At 49.0% G+C, this 22957-nt stretch overlaps 1 protein-coding gene and 1 long non-coding RNA gene across 11 annotated transcripts in view; one reads left to right on the top strand and one right to left on the bottom strand.

Annotated features, from left to right (window-relative positions):
• Positions 1 to 2363: 2363 nt before the first annotated feature.
• LOC140711683 (uncharacterized) lies at positions 2364 to 6208 on the bottom strand. Its single transcript, XR_012092950.1, has 2 exons — positions 6067 to 6208; positions 2364 to 4493 (listed from the first exon to the last, which is right to left on the bottom strand). It is a non-coding gene; the product is annotated as an uncharacterized lncRNA (long non-coding RNA).
• An 85-nt stretch (positions 6209 to 6293) lies between these two features.
• The window catches only part of NLRC5 (NLR family CARD domain containing 5), a 93107-nt gene continuing 76443 nt past the window's right edge, over positions 6294 to 22957 (top strand). For 5 of the 10 annotated variants that reach the window (XM_007993400.3, XM_007993403.3, XM_038008462.2 and 2 more), the window contains exon 1: positions 6296 to 6407. The gene's annotated coding sequence lies outside the window, so the exon portion shown is untranslated. Of the gene's footprint in view, positions 6408 to 13798; positions 15328 to 22957 lie in introns of those variants that run through there. The other 5 variants (XR_005243907.2, XR_005243908.2, XM_007993407.3 and 2 more) reach the window with 3 other exon arrangements.

Genomic DNA, 22957 nt, shown 5'->3' on the forward strand with positions numbered 1-22957 from the left:
ATGGGGTTCCAGTGCTGGACAGGAAGTGAGGGAGGACAGGGGCTTCAGATCCTGAGGATGGCAGGAGGGGCAGGGGCCCTCAGAGGTCTGGTTTCTGGTAGAAATGAAGGAAGACAGAGCCTCTAAAAAGGCAAAAAACTTTATTCCAGAAGATAAACTGCTCATAAGCCTGAGCCTATTTCCAGCTCACCACTTTTTTTTTGAGATGGAGTCTCTCTGTGATCCAGGCTGACATGCAGTGGCACAATCCCAGCTCACTGCAACCTCCACCTCCCAAGTTCAAGCAATTCTCCTGCCTCAGCCTCTCAAGTATCTAGGATTACAGACACGCACCACCACACCCAGCTAATTTTTGTATTTTTAGTAGAGACGGGGTTTCACCATGTTGGCCAGGTTGGTCTCAAACTCCCGACCTCTAGTGATCCACCTGCCTCAACCTCACCACAGTGCTGGTGTTAAATATAGTGAACCCCAAGTTTCTCTTCAAAGAATCAGTAAGTCAGTATGTTCAGCTCTCTTATTCTTTGATTTTCCATTTTAAAGTTTAACTTCCTGGTTCTCTTTGCCCCCTTGCTTCTAATTTCAGTAAACAACCTTTTCCACCAGTTCTTATCAGCGTTCACATCTGTTCCCCTGGTCACTTGCTCCATCCTGACTCATCCCAGTCACCTGCTTTGACCTGAGTCACCCCTGGTCACCTGCTCTGATGTTCCCTAATGGGAACACCTTTAGTTACCTCTTCCTAACAGTTCTTCCCACCAAACTACTCACCTCACCACTCTGGCTCGTACCCCCTGCTCTCTTTAAAATAGCCAATCGGAATTAGCTTAGACTGTGCAGTCCAACCCTAGCCATTAAGGGAACAACACAGAAGTAGGGACTACCTGGGTCAGCAATAAGAACCCCTTCCCCTCCCTTGTTCAAGTGTGCTCTCGCCATTGTTCCATCTGTGAGGAGCACCCTTTCTGCAGAAAGTAAAAATTGCCTTGCTGAGAAAATTAAATTTATGTTTGAGTGCTATTTCTTTGTGGCAGGCAGTGGGGAACAGCATTTCTAATACTGGGATTACAGGCATGAACCACCATGCCCGGCCTCCAGCTCACCTTCTTATGCTCAAAGTGTGTCTTCTCCTTCCCACCCTCAAGCTACAATACAAAAAGTTTCTTCCAACCGTCTCAGTCTTGGAAGGTACCAGGTTCTATTTTCTCTGGGTGTGTAAAGAAAATGCCTCTCCCATGTTAGCTAAGTGAGATGGGAGGAAGCACAGCAAGATGCTGGCTAGTGCAAGGTCCCTGGGGTAGAAAGAATCATGATGGATTCAAGAACAGTCAAGAGGGCTGGTGTGGCACTGAAAGCAAAGAACTAGGGGCAAGAGATGAGGTCCAACCAGCAGGCAAGGTCACATAACAAAGGTGGTGAAAGGGCCTGGTCTTTATTTCAGCAGCCAAGAGAGACAGCCAGGAGGCTGGGGCTGTGGAGAGCTCAGAAGTAAGATGCCCCTTCAAGTCTGGGAATATGTGAGGGGAGGGCACCATCTTCTGAGCCAGATTTCTTCCAAGCCCTTCCCTGCTCCTCCAAGTGCTTTCTGAGACCTGTTTCTCTTCCTCCTTCGGGGTCTAATGCAAGGGTCTGACTCACTAAGCAGGAGCACTCATGGGCAGGATGGGTGGCTCTCAAAGGCCCCTGGCAGAAGGAGTCAAGGTGGTCTCACCAGTCCCTGAGTCCAACGTGGGAATTCTAGGTCTTGGAATATTGGCCTCTGAGGTGATGACACCAGTTAGGAGCCACATCCCACCCAAGAATACTCCCTCGAAGAGGCTGGAAAGGCCCAAGGCCCCCACCTTGATGCTACAATGACAGAATCAGGATAACTTGGCAGCCCTAGGCAGTTCTTCCTTGAATGGAGACTTTTATTAGCATGAGGGACAGACAGAGAAGTCACTTGGAGTCTTACCCCTTGTAGACCCCAACCCGGCTGGGACTCCAGAAGGCCCCAGGGCTCTGCTCCAGAAAGAAGGGTAGGGGCATCCTGCCAGCTTCCTTCACTGTCCTTGGAGAGGTCTCCCCAGGGCTGAGCTGGGAGGCACTTCCATGTCACTGTCCCATCCAAAGAGTGCAATTAGCAGGAGATATGGAGTCCAGTGGGTGAGAGGCTTACAAAAATGGGGCTGACCTCCGAGCCCCTCTCCCAAATTCCAGTCCCTCCATCCAAGCCTAGAAGCTCTGACCTAGTCCTATTTAAGTCCTCCTGGCCTGGGTGTGTGTGTAGGGGGGTCCTGGCCCCAGCCCAGTCAGGATCAGTTCCAAAAAGAAGGCCACACCTGCTGCTTCCTCCAGGGAAAAACAAGTACTCCCCAAGGCCAGCACCAGGCAGAAGCACATCCTGCCACCTGGGCTACTGACTTTGGGCAGGATGGGACCCAGGTTTTTGGCAAATAGGAAGGGTAGAGGGAAGGCCTGGTTTTCAGACCTGGGACTAATCCCAGCTCCCCACAACCCCAGTTACTAATTCTACCTTCCTGGGGCCCCTCTGTGCCTCTATTTCCTCTTCTATTCAATGGGATGGTAATACTTTCCATGTAGGATTCTGGCAAGGGCTGGGTTAGCCCAGAGGAGGAGCCCATGGTAGCCAAGAGCAGCGGCTGCAGAGGTGGCCTGCCTGGGTCCACCGTTCAGCTCCTCTGCTTCTGTGTGATCTCAGGCAAGTTATTTAGCCTCTCTGTGCCTCCCTTTTCTCACCTATAAAAAGAAAGATGACAGTTGCCATGAAGAGTAAAGGAGAGGCCAGGCATGGTGGCTCAGACCTGTAATCGCAGCACTTTGGGAGGCTGAGGCAGGGGTATCTCAGGAGTTCAAGTCCAGCCTTGCCAACATAATGAGCCCCCATCTGTACTAAAAATACAAAAAAATTAGGTGAATGTAGTGGTGCACACCTGTAGTCCCAGCTACTCTGGAGGCTGAGGCAGGAGAATTGCTTGAACCTGGGAAGTGGAGGTTGCAGTGAACCTATATTGCGCCACTGCACTCCAGCCTGGGCGACAGAGTGAGACTTTGTCTCAAAAACAAACAAACAAACAAACAAAGAAAAAGATTAAAGGAGAGAGCGGCTGCACTTTGGGAGGCCAAGGTGGGCTGATTGCCTGAGCTCAGGAGTTCAAGACCAGCCTGGGCAACACAGTGAAACCCAGTCTCTACTTAAATACGTTTTTAAAAAATTAGCTGGGCATGGTGGCATGCACCTGTAGTCCCAGGTACTCAGGAGGCTGAGGCAGGAGAATTGCTTGAACCTGAGAGGTGGAGGTTTCGGTGAGCCGAGATCATGCCAATACACTACAGCGTGGGTGACAGAGCAAGACTCTCTTTCTCAAAAAAAAAAAAAGAGAGAGAGAGAGAGAGAGAGAGCACAGTGTCTGGTACATCCTAAGTGCTCCATGAGTGCCAGATATTGGTTATACTTCATGGAGGTGAGGTACACAGAGGTGTCAGGTCATGCGGACTCACTCCATCCTCCAGTTAACCCCGACTCCCTCCCCACCCACTTCCTGAGTTCTTCTGCTGTCAGACTTTCCTCTCACATCTCCAGTTTCCCACCCAAAAGTCCAAACACTCAAGATTCCTTCTCATCTCCAACCCATAAAATCTGACTGACTTCTTCACACTCAAGTGTATATGACTGATGGCCATTTGATTGACACTGGAGGGGCATTTTTAGCCAAAGGTGTGATGTGGAATCTCAGGCCGCAAGCCAGTCTGAGGACAGGGGAAGTTTGAGAAGATCGCCCTTCCAGAACCCTTTGGTGATAACCTTTCTGGCAGGCCTGGTACACCCAGAGTGAAAAGGGCTCCAGGTTCAAGACCCAGCTCTGCCCTTGATTGCTGTGTGACCTTCAGCAACTCATTTGATCTATCTGGACCTCAGCCTCTTCATCTGCCTAATGGGATAATAATCTTTGTCCTGCTCTCCTCAAGGGGCTGTTCAGAATTAAATGCATCTGAAAATGACCTGCATGTGTGTCTCGGACTGTGGTTATTTGTTCATGTGTCTGTCAATCCTGCCTGCACAGGGAGCAGGTCAGTGTCTTTCTTGGGACTTCGTGTAGGACCAATCAACCAGTCGGTGCTCAGTGAACCTGCTGCTTCCCTGTAGCATGTCTGGGAGGTGGGTGGAAGGCCTTCCTAGCAGGCACATACTGAAACATAATCAATCCCTCCCATGCATACAGCTCACACCCACATTCTCATCCATTCCCACCATGCCCCTCCATGGCCTGGGGAGGCTAGAAATACCCCACTTGACAGATAAGGAAGCTGAGTCCAGGGGAGGTCAAGGCATTTGTCTGAGGTTATACAACTGGGAGTGGTGAAGCTGGGAGTTACACACAAGCAATCACTGCAAAGTCTGTGCCCTTCCCACTCTGAGCTGTCATGCAATTTGCAGATATCTGAGTTGGTCGTAGGAGGAAGGCAGTTCAAGTCTCACGGGGATTTGGGGCCTGCAAAAGGGGACAAAAATATAAGGGCAGCTTATGGGCTTCAGGTACAGATTGCATCAGTCTCAACTTTAAGTCATCAAATGATCACAACCACTCTATGTGGAGTTTGTATTAACATCATCCCTATCTTACAGATGGCAAAACTGATGTGCCAGCCTGGACCGAGATGGGAATGCAGGTGCAGGATGAGTGGGGGCCTGGCACACCCACTCCCTGTAGAGCCTGCATCCTGGCACCTCCCTGAGCCCCTGTGCACCACACCCAGGGGCAATCTCAGGAGTCTCAGGGGCTCTTGCCCCTTTTGTAGACAGGACATTGAGGTAGGCAGGTGAAGGTTGGCTCACCTGCAGAGCACGGATGGGTGGGGACTCCAGGCTGAGTACCCCCCTCCTCCGCCCAGGGTGGAGACTAGGTTGGAGGGAAGGGGGAATGCTGTGCAGGAGGGGACTTAGAACCTGGGGGTCCTGGGGTTGGGCACAGTGGCTCATGCCTGTAATCCCAGCACTTTGGGAGGCCGAGGCAGGCAGATCACAGGTCAGGAGTTCAACATCAGCCTGGCCAACCTGGTGAAACTCCGTCTCTACTAAAAATACAAAAATTAGCTGGGCGTGGTAGCACATGCCTGTAATCCCAGCTACTCTGGAGACTGAGGCAGGAGAATCGCTTGAATCTGGAACGTGGAGGTTGCAGTGAGCTGAGATCGCACCACTGCACTCCAGCCTGGGGAAAAGAGCAAAACTCAGTCTCAACAACAACAAAAGAACCTCGAGGGGTCCCTGACTCCTGGCCTGGAGGTGCACTCCAGTATGAACAGAGGAGTCAAAGCATTGGGCCTATCTAACACAGTCAGTAAGCTGGAGAGTAAGACTTGAACCCGGGATGTCCAATGCTGATGCTTGTGTCCTGACCACTACCTTGCAGCATCCTCACACCCACACCCCGCCCTGGCCTGGGAGGCAGGGGAGCATCATCGGTCTGGGAGTGAAAGTTGCTTCCCTGTGGGATGTCTGGGAGGAGGGTGGAAGGCCTTCCTAGCAGGCGCAGCTGCCCACAGGATGAGTATGTCCAGGAGGAGAGGAGCCCCCTGTCCCAGGATGTGGGCAGAAACCTGCAGGAGCTGAAGCTGGACTTTGAGGACGGCCCCTGACCCCATCCTGGGAGAGCCACCTCCCCTTCCTTCTGCCCCCTCCAGCCCTTCCTCTCCTTCTCTGCTCTCCCTCCTCCCTCTTTCCATCTCCCCCTTTCTGCCTGTGATTCCCCGTGTGACTGGGGCAAGATTCTTCACCTCTGTCCTCCCTGAGCCTCAGTGGCTCACCTGGAAAATAGGGTGATGCCTGCAGGAGTATTTTAGGGTTACTTAATGAGATAAATTGGTAGACTGTTTTTCCCAGGTCAGCCAGCCAGGGGCTCAGTGAATAGAAACGAATGCTGCTGCCATTCCCTTCTCCCCTAGTTCGTCCTGGAGGCTCTACACTCTGTAAGTCCCCTCCTCCTGCACTGCATACCCCCTCCCATCCAACCCAGTCTCCACTGAGGCACTGAGGCAGGGTCTCAGCGCGGAGTCCCCACCTACCTGCGCTCCGCATGTGAGCCGACCTTCACCCGCCTGCCTCAGTTTCCCGTCCACGAAAGGGGCGAGCGCCCCCACGTCTCCGGGGACTGTCCTTGGGTGCGATGCGGGGCTCCAGGGAGGTGCCAGGGTGTGGGCGCAGCGAGGAGCGGGTGTGTTAGGCCCCCGCCCATCCCGCGCCCGAGCCCCATCTGGCTGGGGCTGGCACCTCGAATCCACGTGATTTCTCGGCAGCAGCCGCGGGTTCCAAGCACTGGCCCGGCAGCTCTAGGCGGCTTCTACTTTCAGTTTCGCGCAGAGCGCGGAGCCGGGAGCGCAGAGAGTGAGTGCCGGGAGCTCTGAGGGTGAGTGCCGGGCGTGCCGCGGGGCTGCGGGACCCGGGCTGGGGCGAGCGGAAGGGGGAGGTTCGGGGTTCGAATTCTGCACGGATAGGGGTGGAGGGGATGTCAGAGGCCCTGGAGCGGGGGGGTACCGGTCGCCGGGTGGTGGACAGGGCGCCTGTAGCTGGGCAGCGCGCGCAGCCTGCGGCCCCGGGAGTTTGGAGGAGGAATTGCCGGCCCGCAGAGGATTGCAGATGAGGGTCACCTGGGTGGGGGGACATGGTAAGCGGCTTGCAGATGAGGGTCACCTGGGTGGGGGGACATGGTAAGCGGCTGTGCTTCCCTCCCTGCTCAGCCCCTGTCACTTACCGGAGTCACCCACTCTCTCTTTTTCTTTGCAACTTTTCATTGATTTTAAAACGATTAAGGAAGTTACACTGTTCATTATACGCAATTTAGACTTTTTAGCCTAAACAACTTTTTATTATGGAAAATTCCAAACATATACAAGAGTAGAAGGAATAGAATTAAGTTGAGCCTTGTGCACCTGCGGGTTTTCATACAGTGAAGCACCACGTATCCACGCTCAGCTTGGAGAGTCACGACCCTAAGGCCACCTAGGTGGCCCAATCTCCACCGCTGGTTATTTTGAAACAAATGGCAGACAGCATAGCATCTCAACTGAGGTATTTCAGAATGAACTAAAAGATAAGACATCTTTTAAAAACAAAACCACAGTACCACCAGCATACTACAAACATTTTAATAGTTATTCCTTAATATCAAATCTCCAGATTATTTCTAAGGAACATTTAACCTCACAAGTAATAGGTGAATATGTGGGTGTTGTTTTGTTACTTGCTTTCTGCATTCCCATGTGGTTTTTGGTCACTATTCTCACCCAGAAAGCCAGGACCTGGAATTGGCTGGGGTGATCATTCGGGGAGGTCCGAAGAGGCTCCTACCTTCAGTGCCGTTTGCGTCCATTTTATAAGTTGGGGTTCTTACGTTTTCCTTTTTTAAAAGGTTGAAGTTTCTGCAGACCTAAAAAGCACTTTGAAAACTGGCAGTTCCTAGCCTTTAAAACCTGGGGGTAGCAGGAGGCAGAGAGGACGCGGGGCCAGATCCTGGAGCCTCATAGTCCCTTCAAATCACTTTCCGTTTCTCTAAGGGAGAAATAAACCTTGAAAAGCCATGGGCTTTTCAGATGTATCTAGATGTATCTGATGCTTTTCAGATGTATCTAGACTCCCATCCAGCGTGCTTTCTGCAAACCTTACTGACCATAGCCCAGAATGGCCATCCATGATGCCCATCCCCCTTGTCTCCAGAAGCACAGTGCCAGGTGGACCTGCACCTGGTGTGGACGGTAGACAGACTGGGGCTCTCAACACCTGGTATTTGATGGATGACCATGAACTAACCATTCCCTTTCTCAAAACTTTGGTTTCTCATCTGTAAAATGAACATATGCAGATCTATCCTACAATGTGTGTTTTGTGGATTGAATGAGATGACGCACACACACCCAGTGCCTTGATCAACCTTAAAGTGCTGTGCAAGTGTGAGAGGAGATGGATCCTTGAAGAAGACAGATAAGCAGAGGGGAAAGTTCTTGGAAGAGTTTCACAATATGCTGAGCTTTATTCCTGGATCAGATACTGAGCTGTCCGGGTGTCCACAGGGCCGGGTCAGCCTCCACAGACCCCAACACCCATATCCTCTTCCTCTCTGAGGAAAGTTCAGCAAAACTTCTTTGCTTGTTGTTGTTGTTCTTTATTCCATTTTTGTTTGTTTTTGTTTGTTTGTTTTTTGAGACGAAGTCTCACTCTGTTGCTCAAGCTGGAGTGCAGTGGCGCAATCTCGGCTCACTGCAACCTCCACCTCCTGGGTTCAAGCAATTCTCCTGCCTCAGCCTCCGGAGTAGCTGGGATTACAGGCGCCCGCTACTACACCCAGCTAATTTTTGTATTTTTAGTAGAGATGGGGTGTCACTATGTTGGCCAGGCTGGTGTCGAACTTTCAACCTCAGATGATCCACCCACCTTGGCCTCCTGTGGGATTACAGGCATGAACCACCTCGCCTGGCCGCTTTTTTTTTTTTTTTTTTTTTTAATAGAAATGAGGTCTCCTGGCCTCAAGTGATCAGCCTGCCTCAGCCTCCCAAAGTGTTGAGATTATGGGCGTGAGCCACCACACCCAGCCATAACTTCTTAACATGACTTTTCCCATTTGTTATGAGTTCAACTGTGCCTCCCCACAAAAGATATGTTGAAGACCTAAGCCCCAGTGCCTCCTAACGTGACCTTATTTGGAAATAGGGCTGTTGCAGATATAACTGGTGAAGATGAGGTCATACTGGAGTAGGATGGGCCTTGAATCCAATAGGACCGGTGTCCTTATAAGACAGGAGATGGACACATGAAGACAGAGACATACGGGGATCAGACAGTCATGGACGGTGGAGAAAGAGTGCAGTGATGCATCTAGGAGCCAAAAGACACCTAGAATTACCAGTAGTCAGCGGGAGCCAGGAGATGCAAAGAAGGATCCTCTCCTCTAGCCTTCGGAGGGAACCTGGCCCTGGCCACACCTTGATCTCAGACTCTGACCTCCAGAAGTGCAAGAGAAGAAATCTCGGTTGTTTTAATGTACACAGCCTTGTGGCACTTTGTGACAGCAGATACAGCAGTACTGTGACAATACTAGGAAATGAAGACACCATCTCAGCATCGCTGCTCTGTTTTCCATACAGAATTGGACTAAGGATCAGGCAAGCTAATGCAAGTCCAAACACTGTAAAAACTTTGGAGGCAATCTAAGGATGTGAGCGAGATTTGTTTGCCAGATCTTTTTTTATTTTATTTATTTATTATTATTATTATTTTTTTTTTAGTGAGAGGGAGTCTCACTCTGTTGCCCAGGCTGGAGTGCAGTGGTATGATCTCGGCTCACTGCAACCTCCACCTCCCAGGTTCAAGAGATTCTCCTGCCTCAGCCTCCTGAGTATCTGGGATTACATGCACGTGCCACCATGCCCAGCTAATTTTTGTATTTTTAGTAGAGACGGGGTTTCACCATGTTGGCCAGACTGGTCTTAAATTCCTGACCTCAGGTGATCCACCTGCCTTGGCCTCCCAAAATGCTAGGATTATGGGCATGAGTCACCACATCCAGCCCGTATATTCATATTTTAATGGAGTTATCCATGAAATAGTATCTCACTTTAAAAAATAAATGATATGGTATTATGTGTTAAAGGAAAATTAAATCTTACAATATCATTTTTTAATTTTTTAAATTTTTCATAGCTAATACACTTATATAGTTTCTAAAAATGTAAAATGTTTGGAAAAATATATAATGAAAAATAAGTCTCCTTCCATCTCCTGTCTCCCAGCCACCCAACTGCGCTCCCCAAAGTCAATCAATGTTATCAGGTTCTTGTGTCTCCTTCCAAGGATAGTCTAAGTGGGTTTTTACAAATATGGATACATACATATATACATACATATACACATACATAGACACACACACGTGTACTTTTCCCTTCTCACAAATGGCAGTATACTATACGTAGTGTTCTCTAACTTGGGTTCTTTTTTTTTTTAACTTAGTGCAATTTGGAAATCTTTCTACATCAAAATTTTAAAAACTGCCTTTTCCCTCTTTCTTTTTAACGGCTGCATAGTATTTCACTGTATGACTGCTCTGTAGTTGATCTAACAGTTGTAGAACACTTGGGTTCTTTCCTGTCTTTTGCTGTTTCAGCAGTGCTGTAATGAATATCCTTGGTTAAGCATCATTTTTCATATGTGGGAGTGAATCTTTAAGAAAGCCAGGAGTAGATTTGCAAAGTCAAGGGGAATATGCAGTTTGAACTTGGATAAATGTGGCAAATTATCCCCCCTTAAATGTTGTACTCATTTTTGCTCCCACCAACTGGAGTGGGGAGGGGCCAAATATCCATATTTGCAAATCTGGGAGATGAAAAATGGTGTGTTTTCTGTGCCTCTTATTATGAGTGAGTTTGAACATCTTTTCAAAAATTTTGGAGTCACCTATAGCTCCTTTTCCATAAACTGTCAGTTCATATCCTTTGCCCACTCTTTATTGGTTTTTGGTCTTTTTCCTGTTGAGTTGTAAAAGCACTTTTCATGTTGAGGGAATTTGCTCTTTGTCTATAATATGGTTATACTGTCATTTAAAATGGTGGCATCGTTGCTTATAGAATGTCTGAACCATATCCATCATTGTTAGATATTTATATTCGGTCTCATTTTCTTGTATTATACATGGGATGTTTTCCCTGTTTTCTGTTAAAAAAAAAAAAAAAAGGAAAATATGACATTTTAATTCTTCCAGTAGCTCTCACCATAATGGTGAAGGAAAGGAAATATGTTTGGGAAAATACTTCGATAGGATTTGGGGTGGCTGGAACCTGTGTACAAAATGGCCATGTTGGGTGGGAACAGAGTGTTTTGCATGATGTATGCGTGTGGGGTGGAGGTGCTGTATTTGCTCCTGAAAGAAAAGGGGTTGGAGGGAGGGGAGAAGAAAGGAAGGAGAGAAGGTGGAGGGAGGTTAGCCACATAGGGAGATGACTCCCAGAAACTTCTTAGGAGTAGGATGGCAAAAGGGCATTTTCAGCGAGTCCAGGAATGCCCTCTGCTCCGTGTGAGTCGGATACCAGCACCGCAGACACTGGCTCTGGCTCCACACTTGCTGTCATGAATGCATTCAGCTTCTCCGCTGAGCTTCCACACCATACCAGGCCCTGCTCTAGGCACTGGGCCACAGCTGGGAACACAACCAAGTCCCTGCCTTATGGAGCTGATATGGCAGTAGAAACAGACAAACAAGTAAACAAAGATGTGCGTGTCATACGAGGTCAGGTGGAAGTGACTGCAGTGAAGAAGGCAAGGCAGGCAAGGGTGGAGCATGCTGGAAAGAGAGGTAGACGTGGCCTTCCCATAGGGATGTTGGGACATTTGAGAGAGAACTTGAAGGGAGTGTGGTAGGGAACCCTGGGCCATGATGTCTGGAGGAAGAGGGAACCAGTCAGAGGGGATGGCAAGAAACAAAAAAGTGGGGAGAAGAAGAAAGCAGAGAAGAGGTGGACAGGAGGGAGAGGAGGAGACAATGCTGTTTAAAGTCTGCTTTTGTGCTCCCAAATGCTCACTGTGAATGACATTTTTGCAATTTTTGCAATTTTGTTTTGTAATTTAATAATGGGCTAGGCGGGGCGCAGTGGCTCACGCCTGTAATTCCAGCACTTTGGGAGGCTGAGATGGGCAGATCACTTGAGGTCTGCAGTTTGAGACCAGCCTGGCCAACATGGAGAAGCCCCGTCTCTACTAAAAATACAAAAATAGCCAGGTGTGGTGGCACACGCCTGTAATCTCAGCTACTCTGGAGGCTGAGGCAGGAGAATCGCTTGAACCCGAGAGGTAGAGGTTGTGGTGAGTTGAGATCGTGCCATGCTCTCCAGCCTGGATTACAGAGGGAGACCTGGTCTCAAAAAAAAAAGGCGGGGGGGCTTGAATTAGAGCAGGAGCCCTCAGCTAGAGGAGCACCCACCCACCTCCCCCCGAGGAATCGCAGAGCTCCCAGGGGAGGCCATAGTCTCCTGTAGGTGGTGGCATTGCAGGTGGGTTGGTGTCCCAGCTGGCTGTTTCTGTCTCAAGAAAGGGAGGGCCGCTCCCACTGACATCCAGGCGTAAGCAACGCCCTGGTGAACATCCTCGTAGCTAGAGCTTTATTCACATTCTGGATTGCTTCCTTAGGCTCAATCCTCAAAGTGTACTCCTAAAGGGATATATGAACTTTTATTTTTAAAATCTTTGAAACTGTGTTGTCAAATTTATCTCCTAAAAGATTGTGCCAATCTAGAGAGGCTGCCGACCCCTGGAAGCTTCCCGATCCCCTAGCACCTATCCGTTGTGGGTGGGATGGATCCTGTACCATCGCCAAACCCTCAAGAACCCTGTGTCCTGTCGGGTCCCTTCTGTCCCTCCTGGTGAAATGGACGCAGCATGAACGCCTTGGGAAGCTGGTGCTCTGAGGCATTCAGATCTTACTATGGCATCAATTTTGAAGAGAGAAATAGCTTGCTGTTTTGTGTGTCTCTCAATAGTCTTATTCACTGAGCTCTTGAAGGTGTGCTGTGTGTTTCTGGGCTGCAGAATCCTTTTATCGAAATGTACAAGTCAGTGTTTTCCCGAGAAAGACCTATCCAGTAGGCGTTCACAAGAGGATTTTAGGAGGTGTGTGGAGAGGGCATCCAATTCCATTGAATCACAGTGACAAAGTTGTTCCCTTTTCAGTTCTTTTTCATTCTTCCGAACTAGTCAAAGAGAAAGCCTCAGTCAAGTGCTAACGCATCTGTAAACCTCTCACATTCTTGATATTTTCAGCAAGGGGAGGCCAGGGCTCCGGTCAGAGCCCCGGGTCTGCAGCAATACCCAGCTACAGTTCAACAGCATCATGGTATTTTTTGTTTTCCTTGGCTTTCTTTCTTTCTTTTTTCTAGATAAGGTCTCACTCTGTCACCTAGGCTGGGGTGCACTGATTGCACAGCTCCATGCACAGTTTCCTGCAGCCTCTATTTCCCAGGTTCAATCGATCCTCCTGCCTCAGCCTCCCAAGTAGATGGGACTACAGGTGTGCACCACCACACCTGGCTAATTGTTTTTGGTTTTTATTTTTGATAGAGATGAGATCTCATTATGTTTCCCAGGCTGATCTCAAACTCCTGAGCTCAAGCAATTTTCCTGCCTTAGCCTCCCAAAGTGCTGGGGTTATAGGTGTGAGCCACCATGCCCCACCCTTGGGTTTCTTTTCGATGTTACCTTCCGTTCGTGGCAAGTGGTACTTCGAAAAATAAAGTTAAAAGTGACATGGTTTCTAGAAAAACTTTAAGGAAATGGTGTTCTGGCTTTCAGATAAGGCAAAAAAAAAAATATCTTCAAACATGAAAAAAGAGTTTCGGAAACTATACACATACCCCTAGAGGGTGAGATTGTGGGGGAAATTTCATAATGTATATTTCCACAATGTTTAGGACTTTCCAAATGAGTATAGGTTATGTTTGTAAACAGGAAAAATAATAAAGACATGTTAAAATGATAAATTAGCTTTAAAAGACGACCATTTGTTGAAGGCAGTATTATATTTCGGTTAGGAAATGGCCTCTGGAATCAGCATAGATTTTATTGTTTTATTTTTATTTTTATTTTTCGAGACAGTGTCTCACTCTGTTGCCCACACTGGAGTGCAGTAGTGTGATCACAGCTCACTGCAACCTCAACTTGCTGGGCTCAGGTGATCCTTCTGCCTCAACCTCTCAAGTAGTTGGGACTATAGGTGCACACCACTACGCCAGGCTAATTTTTTTGTATTTTTTGTAAAGACAGGTTTTCACCATGTTGTCCTGGCTGGTCTCAAACACCCAGGTTCAAGTGATCTGCCTGCCTCGGCCTCCCAAAGTGTTGGAATTACAGGTGTGAGTCACTGCGCCCGGCCAGCATAGATTTTAAATCCACATTTTGTTGCTTGACTTCTTGGAGCCTGTTTCTTCATCTATGAAATTCAGGAAATGTGCCTGGAAATGTTGCTTGAGATTCTAATGAGGAGGTGCAGGTGGAATACTGCAGCCTGATGCACAGCCTATGCCGGGAACTCAGTACGTAAGAGCCAATGAGCATTGGCTGCGGACTGGACATGTCCCCTCCTTGTGCTGTAGTATTAATGTCTGCAACCCTCATAGTGATCCTGTGAAGTAAATGTAAAATCATCACCCAGATGAGGAAAACAGTGGCACAGAGAGGTTAAGAAAACTGTCCAAGGTTGCACAGCTCTCAAATGTTGAAATAAAGATTTAAACCCAGCCCTCCTGACCCCAGAAGCTTTTTTCTTTTTTTCAAAAATTATTTGATGTTATTTTATTTCGAGATGGGGGTCTTTCTCAGTCACCCAGGCTGGAGTGCAGTCGCATGATCATGGCTTACTACAGCCTCAACCTCCCAGGCTCAAGTGATCCTCCTACCTCTGTCCCCCAACCCACAGTTGCTTGGGGGCACAGGCACACAACACCATGCCCGGCTAATTTTTGTACTTTTTGTAGAGATGGGGTTTCGCCATGTTGCCTAGGCTGGTCTGAAACTCCTGGGCTCAAGTGATCCTCCTGCCTCAGCCTCCCAAACTGCTGGGATCACAGGCGTGAGCCACTATGGCCAGCATTAGAGGCTCTTTTAACAGTTCCACAATTCCCTGTGAGATGGGCTGCGTAGAAAGCATTACTCCTGCTTGACATACATATAAACCATGGCCCGAAGTGAGCAGGGATTTGTCTGGATATCACCCTCTAAGTCAGTTGGGGCGGTGAGACCCAAAACCAAGGCTCCAGCCCTCTAGCCCCACCAGTCTTTCTTCTGCCCCTGTGTTATGGGTTTGGCAATGTCTGCCAGGATGGGAGGGAGCAGTTCAGATGATCCAGTCTGGAGGCAAAATTCTTCTAAAGTCAAAGGGCCCAGCCTAGGGTCACTGATGTCTTTTTTTTTTTTAACTTTTAAAAAATGTATTCATTTTAAACCACACAAGTAAGACATGACTCAGTCTTCCTTGCAGAAAGCTAAGCTTTTTATACATAAGGCTGAAATCTATTTTACTCACTGCTTCCAGCCCCATGCCTGTCCCCTCTCCTGCAGTAACCCCTATTTGACATGTTTCCAGAACTTTATCTAAACCTTCACATAATAAAAATAATTCTTATATAGGGCTTACTAACTTCCAAGCACTGATTTTAGGACTTTACATAGTTAAACCCCACAGGAACTCTGTGAGGTAGGTGCTGCTTTTATCCCCATTTTACAGATGAGAACACTGAGGCCCAGAGAGGCTACGTAACTTGCCTGGTGTCACCCAGCCTGCAATTGGTGGAAAGGTCAGTACCAAATCTAGGCAACCTTGCTCCAAAATTCATGCTCTTATCCTCTAAGTTATAAAACGTGCTATTATCCACCTGTGGGAAGAAACGGTATTGCTGTTTGTTGATGTGTATTTTGGGACAAGTGATATCATTTTGTGCATATCATTATACAATGTGTCTTGTTTATTCCATGATACATCTTGAGGATACAGCCCTGTCAACAAAAAAATGAGTCCCTTTCATGCACATAATCCCACAGCCTGGTTACACCAAACTTTATTGTGGCTGTCTAGGGTGTTTAAAGACCGCTGCTGGAATTTCTTTATCCAAGACTGTGTCTTAGCCCATTGGGGCTACTGTAACAAAGCGCCAGAGACTGGCTGGTTTCTAAACAATAGAAATGTATTTCTCACAGTTCTGGAGACTAAAGTCCAAGATCAGGGTGCCAGAATGGTCGGGTTCTGGCGAGAGCCCTCTTTCGGGTTGCGGATGGCGGACTTTTCATCGTGTACTCACATGCTGCAAAGGGCGCTAGAGCATTCTCTGGGGACTCTTATAAGGACATCAAACCCATTCACTATGGCTCCACCCTCATGACCTAATTACCTCCCCAAGACCCCAGCTCCTAATACCCTCATATTAGGGGTTAGAATTTACACGTGTGAATTTCGGGGGAGCACAGACATTCAGTCCATCAGATTGTGTATTCTGGGCCTCAAAACTGTCCACTTTGCTTTCTGCTGAGAAGTTTAGTGGTAAGGTCAAAGGGTGGAAGCGCAGTAAGATTTAGAAGTCATTGCTGATTTGCCCTGCAAGATGGGCAAACCACTTCCCGGGCTGCATCTCTGAACCCTGGATCCAGGCCTTCTCTCCTTTATGTCTCCAGCTTACTTTGTCCCCTGCCTTAGTTACCAAACCAAAGCAAGATTCCTCTGGGACATTCCTGCCAGGCCCCATGGCAAGGTTGGAGCTGAGAAGGGGATTTCTAAACCTCGGTTTTATTTTCACTTTGGCCGTGCCAAGCCCTGGCAGAGCCACAGAGTTGGGGCACGAGGTACCAAGAAATAGCTCTGAATCTGAGGCAGGTGCTCTGCTCCAGGAAGGGGATAGAGCTGAGTTTTGGTTATGGGGAGACATCCTCAAGGTGTCCATCTAAATGTGGTCAACTTGGTGGCCTTCCTGTCCCCAGTGCTTTTGGGGCTGTCAGAGGACAAGAATCACTCAGCTCTGGTTTGCTGGAGAAGCAGGGCGCCAGGTGGAGGTAGCGAGGAGCCTGTCTCTCCCTGCTGGGAGTAGAGAGCTGGGTGTCACAGCCTCGAACAGTCGTTCCCAGACGTTGGCACATGGGAAAACCCCCCAGGAGCTTCCCAAAGTACCAGTGCCTGCATTCTACCTCCTGGGATGGTGCTGTGATGGGTGTGGAGTGTGGCCCATTGGGATTTTTAAAAGGCCCTCCTCCCAGGTGATACCGATGTGCAGACAAGCATGGGAACCACTGACCTGGAAGCCCCAGGGAGAGGCCTCTAGGGCCCCGGACATGCAGGCGGAAGCCTTCTCCTAGCAGCCTTGCCAGCCACCAACCCCTTTTCTGTGGGTGCTAGACCCAAACTGCCAGGGCTGAGCGGGAGAAGCAAGGCCACCAGCTGGCCACCTGATGTCCCAGCCAGGCTCGGGCTGGCAATAGGGCACCCCAGTCCTGGAGGAGGGTGCATCTGGAAATCTTGGGGGCTCCTTGGAGGAAAGTTCAAGCCTTTAACATAGGAAGGTGACTGGGGTGAAGGAGGCAGTTTAAAGACTAGTGATGTGGGCTAGGACCCAGATTTCTGGGTTTCCAGTGACCAGAAGAAGATGGCCTTGTTCAACTGGGGACAGGGACCACCCAGGCTCAGACCTGAGGCAGGGAGTGCAAGCATGAATTTGAGTGCAGGCTCAGGAACACCTCCAGGGCTGCCAGGCAGGGAGATGCTTCTTCAACTCCTGGCTCTTCGACTCCAGCTGGTGACCTAGGCAGGTCCCTTCTCCCCTGTGAGCCTCAATTTCCTCACGTGTAAAGGATTGTGACTGTGCATTTTAAGTCCTTTAGGGCCCTATCTTTGTGAGGGACAACAGAGACAATGGTTTTTTTTTTTTTTGAGACAGAGTCCTGCTGTGTTGCCCAGGCTGTAGTGCAGTGGCGTGATCTCTGCTCACTGCAAGTTCCGCCTCCCAGGTTGACGCCATTCTCCTGCCTCAGCCTCACTAAGTAGCTGGGACTACAGGCTCCCGCCACCACACCCGGCTAATTTTTTGTACTTTTAGTAGAGACGGGGTTTCACTGTGTTAGCCAGGATGGTCTCAATCTCCTGACCTTGTGATGCGCCTGCCTGGGCCTCCCAAAGTGCTGGGATTACAGGCGTGAGCCACCGGGCCCGGTCAAGACGATTGTTTTCAAAGGCAACAGTCACCCCTGCATCGTCGCTGACTCACAGAAATGGATATGCCCTATAAGGACATCTCTGGCCTGCCCTGCCGGCATTTGTGGGCGGGGGAGGAAATGGCCTCTAACCCTTCCTGAAGGCACTTCCCAAGGGACCCCTGAAAGGAGGGTGATGCCTCCCAGAAAGAGACCAGTGGCCCAGCCCAGCCCTGCTCTTAGTTTTGTTTCCTCTGCTTTAAATGCCAGCAAGGCCTTTCCCTCCCAGGGCCTCAGTTTCCCCATCTTTACAATGGGCCCAGCATGGACCCCATCTCCAGAGCTCTTTCTGCTCTGCCACCCTGTGCGTCCAGGCTCAGGTGTTCTCTGAAGCCCTGACATCCTCAGCCATTCCCTGGGGGGAAGGCAGAGGCGCTGCGTTCTCTCTGTTCCCCTGGTAGGGCTTGGTGTAGGATTCAGGGAGGATTGGAGGGCCTCTGTGGCCTCAAGTCCTCCCCAGGGTCCCCAGGCCCTGATCTGTCCACCTGGACCTAAAGAACCAACAACAGCAGCACTTTCTGTTTCTTTAAGGTATTTCTGTCCAAATGTCTGTAGACATGACTGGGGTGCCTGGCTATTACCCCACAAACTGCATGCTTTCTGATCTGCACAGATGAGAAAACTGAGGTCCTGTTTCTCCTCCACCCCAAGGCCTAATGGGGCCTCCTCCTTAATCTACTCTTCGAGAGGCAGAAACAGGATGGAAAGCAAAGGAACAGCAACCAGAAGTCTGTGGCTCCACTCCTGTCCTCTCTGCATCCCTCACTTCTTCCCTCACACCAGGCGCCAGGGGCTGGAGAGACCGAAGAAGCGACAGCAATGACAGCCACACTAGTGGTAATCAGAGCTTGGGTGGATTGAAGCTTTTTTTTTCATTTTTCATTTTTCATTTTTGTGGGTACATAGTAGGTGTATATGTTTATGGGTTACCTGAGATATTTTGATACAGGCGTGCAATGTGTAATCACATCAGGGTAAATGAGGTTTCCATCACCTTGAGCATTTATCCCTTGTGTTGCAAACAATTCCATTATACTTTTTGTTATTTTTAAATGTACAGTTAAATTATTACTGACTATAGTTACCCTCTTGTGCTATCAAATACTAGATTTTATTCATTCTAACTATTTTTTGTACCCACTAACCATCCCCACCTCCCCCACCCCAGCCTCCTGCTACACTTCCCATCCTCTGGTAACCGTCCTTCTACTCTCTATCACCATGACTTAAATTGTTTTGATTTTTAGATACCACAAATAAGTGAGAACAAGTGACGTGTGTCTTTCTGTACCTGGCTTATTTCACTTAACATAATGACCTCCAGTACCATCCATGTCCTTGCAAATGATGGGATCTCATTCTTTTTGATGGCTGAATAGTACTCCATTTTGTATGAGTGCCACATTGTCTTTCATTCTTTTTTTTTTTTTTTTTTTTTTTTTTTGAGATGGATTCTTGCTCTGTCACCCAGGCTGGAGTGCAGTGGCACGATCTTGGCTCACTGCAACTTCCACCTGCCGGGTTCAAGCAATTCTCCTGCCTCAGCCTCCCGAGTAGCTGGGATTACAGGCATGCCCCACCATGCCCTGTTAATTTTTGTACTTTTAGTAGAGGAGGGGTTTTGCCATGTTAGCCAGGCTGGTCTCCAATGCCTGACCTCAGGTGATCCACCTGCCTCGGCCTCCCACAGTGCTGGAATTACAGGTGTGAGCTGCTGCGCCCAGCTGCCACATTTTCTTTGTTCATTCATCTGTTGATAGACACTTAGGTTAATTCCAAATCTTGCCTATTGTAAACAGTGCTGTCATAAACATAGGAGTGCAGATATCTCTTTGAGATACTGATTCCTTTCTTTTGGGTATATACCTAGCACTGGGACTGCTGGATCATATGGCAACTCTATTTTTAGTTTAGTTTTTTTTTTTTTTTTTTTTTTTGAGACAGAGTCTCGCTCTGTTGCCCAGGCTGGAGTGCAGTGGCATGATCTCAGTTCACTGCAACCTCCGCCCCCCAGGTTCAAGCAATTCTCCTGCCTCAGCCTCCCGAGTAGCTGGGACTACAGGTGCCCACCACACCTGGCTAATTTTTGTATTTTTTGTAGAGATGAGGTTTCACCATGTTGGCCAGGATGGTCTCAATCTCTTGACCTCGTGATCCACCCGCCTCGGCCTCCCAGAGTGCTAGGATTACAGGCGTGAGCCACCGCACCCGGCCCTATTTTTAGTTTTCTGAGAAACCTCCGAACTGTCCCGCAGTGGCTGCACTAATTTACATTCCCACCAGTGTGTGTGGCTCCCTTTTCTCCACATAGATTGAGGTTTTGTTGTTGTTGTTTGTTTGTCTGTTTGGAGATGAAGTCTCGCTCTGTTGCCTGGACTGGAGTGCAGTGGCGTGATCTCGGCTCACTGCTGCCTCCGTCTCTTGGGTTCAAGCTATTCTCCCACCTCGCCTGGGATTACAGGTGCCTGCCACCATGCCTGGCTAATTTTTTTTTTATTTTTAGTAGAGACAAGGTTTCGTCATGTTGGCCAGGCTGGTCTCAAACTCCTGACCTCAGGTGGTCTGCCTGCCTCAGCCTTCCAAAGTGCTGGGATTACAGGCATGAGCCACTGTGCCCAGCCTGGATTGAGTTTGTATCATGTGCCAGGTTCCGTGTCAGGGATTCCACATGCCCCATCCCACAACCACTTTGCCAGGTGGGCATTATGATGACCCCCTGTAGCAGACACTGTCAGACCTCCCGCAACCCCATCTCTGCCCGGATGCTCCCCATTCACTGTGGGTGACACCTGCATCCTTCTCCCGGGGTGGCCTTTGCCTGGTGGGCATTGCCTTGCTCAGAGGTGCCTAGGCAGTCATGCCTCCCTCCCCCGCCCACTGGGCCTGCAGTGACATGAGGTGTGGCCACCCAGACCTCTTGCACCTGTGCAGGACGGACCTCTTCTATCATCACGCTCCAGTTCTCCCATGTGGCAGGCTGAAGCGAGACTTCTGAAACCATATCTTTGCTTAGATGCCTCTGCTACGCTATCTTTCTTCCACCACCCCCTCAATAAACAACCTCCACAGGAATCCCCTTGGGCTCTGCTTCTAGGGACCTGACCTAGAAGATCCTCATTTTACAGATGAGGACACTGAGGTACGAAGAGGCTGCATAACCTACCAGCGTCACACAGCTTTGGTGTGGAGTAGGGACTCAAATCCAGGGCCCTGGTACAGAGGCATTTGCCCTCACCAAGATTTAGGCCCTGAGAGAAGCTGACGGGCCTAGAGAACGGCAAGACTTGAGATAGCCGAGGAAGGAGACAGGGTAAGGAACGGAGCCTCATGCTGAAGACTGGTCTGGAAGGAGAAGTCTGCAAGGTGGGAAAAAGAGGAAGTGGATGTGAGGTAGGGAAGCAGGATGTGCAAGGCAGGGAGTTGTGAAAGAGAATGCCGGCGGGTGGCGATCAGCATCTCATGGGCAGCTCAGCAGGTGCACGAGAGGCCCAGGAGGGCTGGGGACTGAATGGTGAAGGGGCATTTGTTTATTTATCCTTTGTTTTTGTTTTTTGTTGTTTAAATTGAGACCGACTCTCACAATGTTGCCCAGGCTAACATTGGCAACTAATGTCTGCTTACTTCTGGCCTCAAACGATCCTCCTGCCTCTGCCTCCAAAAGTGTTGGGATTACAGGCGTGAGCCAATGTTTATTCATCCTGAGCCTTCCCTGGACCCCTGATATGTAGCTGCTTTGTGGTGGTCACAGCACCATGGTGTGACTTTATCCTGGAGGCAGTGGGAAGCTGATAGCAGGTTCAGACAGGCATGAGGCCAGACCAGAGCTGAGTTTTAAAGATAACTCTAGCCAGAGGCATGCGTGCATGTGCACATGTGGGTACATGTATGTGTGTGCACGTGCATGTGTGTATGAGTGTGGACTAGAGATGGGACAGCTTTCTGAGCAAAGGGAACAGCCAAGGCAAAGGCCTGAGGGCTGCAGGGAGAGAACAGGGTTTGATCTCTCCACTCCCTCCTCTAAACTCTGTGTCAGTAGCATTTTCAGGATAGCAGGAAGGATTCCCAAAGAGCACAGCAGTGAGGGCAGTGGGAGGGAGGCGTCTGCTGGGACACTGAAACCAGGGTGGGGCAAACTCCCTTTGCAGCTCCTCAGACTCAGAGCCCCCATAAAGCTTCCAGGGGCACCCCAGCCCTTTTCCCTCTCTCTGGACTGGGATGGCATGATCCCAGGACTGCGACTCCACGTGTCTGAATTCCCTTTACTGACTGTGTGACCCTGGCCATTTTCCCCCCACCTTTCTCTCGGCGGCCCATTTGATTAGTCTGCCTCAGGGGTGCACTGGGGATTCTTAGAGGTAACACTTTGAACTGAAAGTCAGGGGTCCTGGTGCCAAAATGCAAATGTGAGAACTTGAAAGTTTGTCGGGTTTTATTTCCTCTGTTCTGTTTGCAGCAGCTCCTCTTTCTTGTTTTCTATAGAACAGTAAAAAACTTTGTGCATTTGAATATCGTGAACCTCATAATTAATATACAATATAAAAACTACTAGCTATGCATGGATAAATCAATTGAAGCACAATGGCTGAGCATGTCTTTCTCATTCTTTGATGGCTACCTCAAATCAAATCAATATGAACTTGGGGTCAGGCACAGGGGCTCACGCCTGTACTTTGGGAGGCCAAGGCAGAAGGATCACTTGAGTGCAGGAGTTTGAGACTAGCTTGGGCAACATAGTGGGACCTTGTCTTAATATTTAAAAAAGAAAGAAATAAATAAAAAAGTGAACTTGGGAGGTATGAATGACAACTCATATAGCTGAAGTAATAAATATATTCAACTTTTAAAACAATTTTGATTAGATAACACATGCATACGGTATAACATTCTAGGCCAGGTGCAGTGGCTCATATCTGTAATCCCAGCACTTTGGGAGGCCAAAGTGGGCAGATTGTTTGAGCCCAGGAGTTGAAGTCTAGCTTGGGCAACATGGTGAACCCCTGTCTCTGCAAAAAAACACGAAAAAGTTAGCTAGATGTGGTGGTGTGCACTTATACCAGCTACTCAGGAAGCTGAGGTGGGGGAACCATATGAGCCCAGGAGGTGGAGACTGCAGTGAGCCATGACCACACCAAATGCACTCCAGCCTGGGTGACAGAGCAAGACCCTTTCTCAAAAAATAAAAAATAAAAATTC

Source organism: Chlorocebus sabaeus, chromosome 5 (genome assembly GCF_047675955.1).
Source record: "Chlorocebus sabaeus isolate Y175 chromosome 5, mChlSab1.0.hap1, whole genome shotgun sequence".
NCBI lineage: Eukaryota > Metazoa > Chordata > Mammalia > Primates > Cercopithecidae > Chlorocebus > Chlorocebus sabaeus.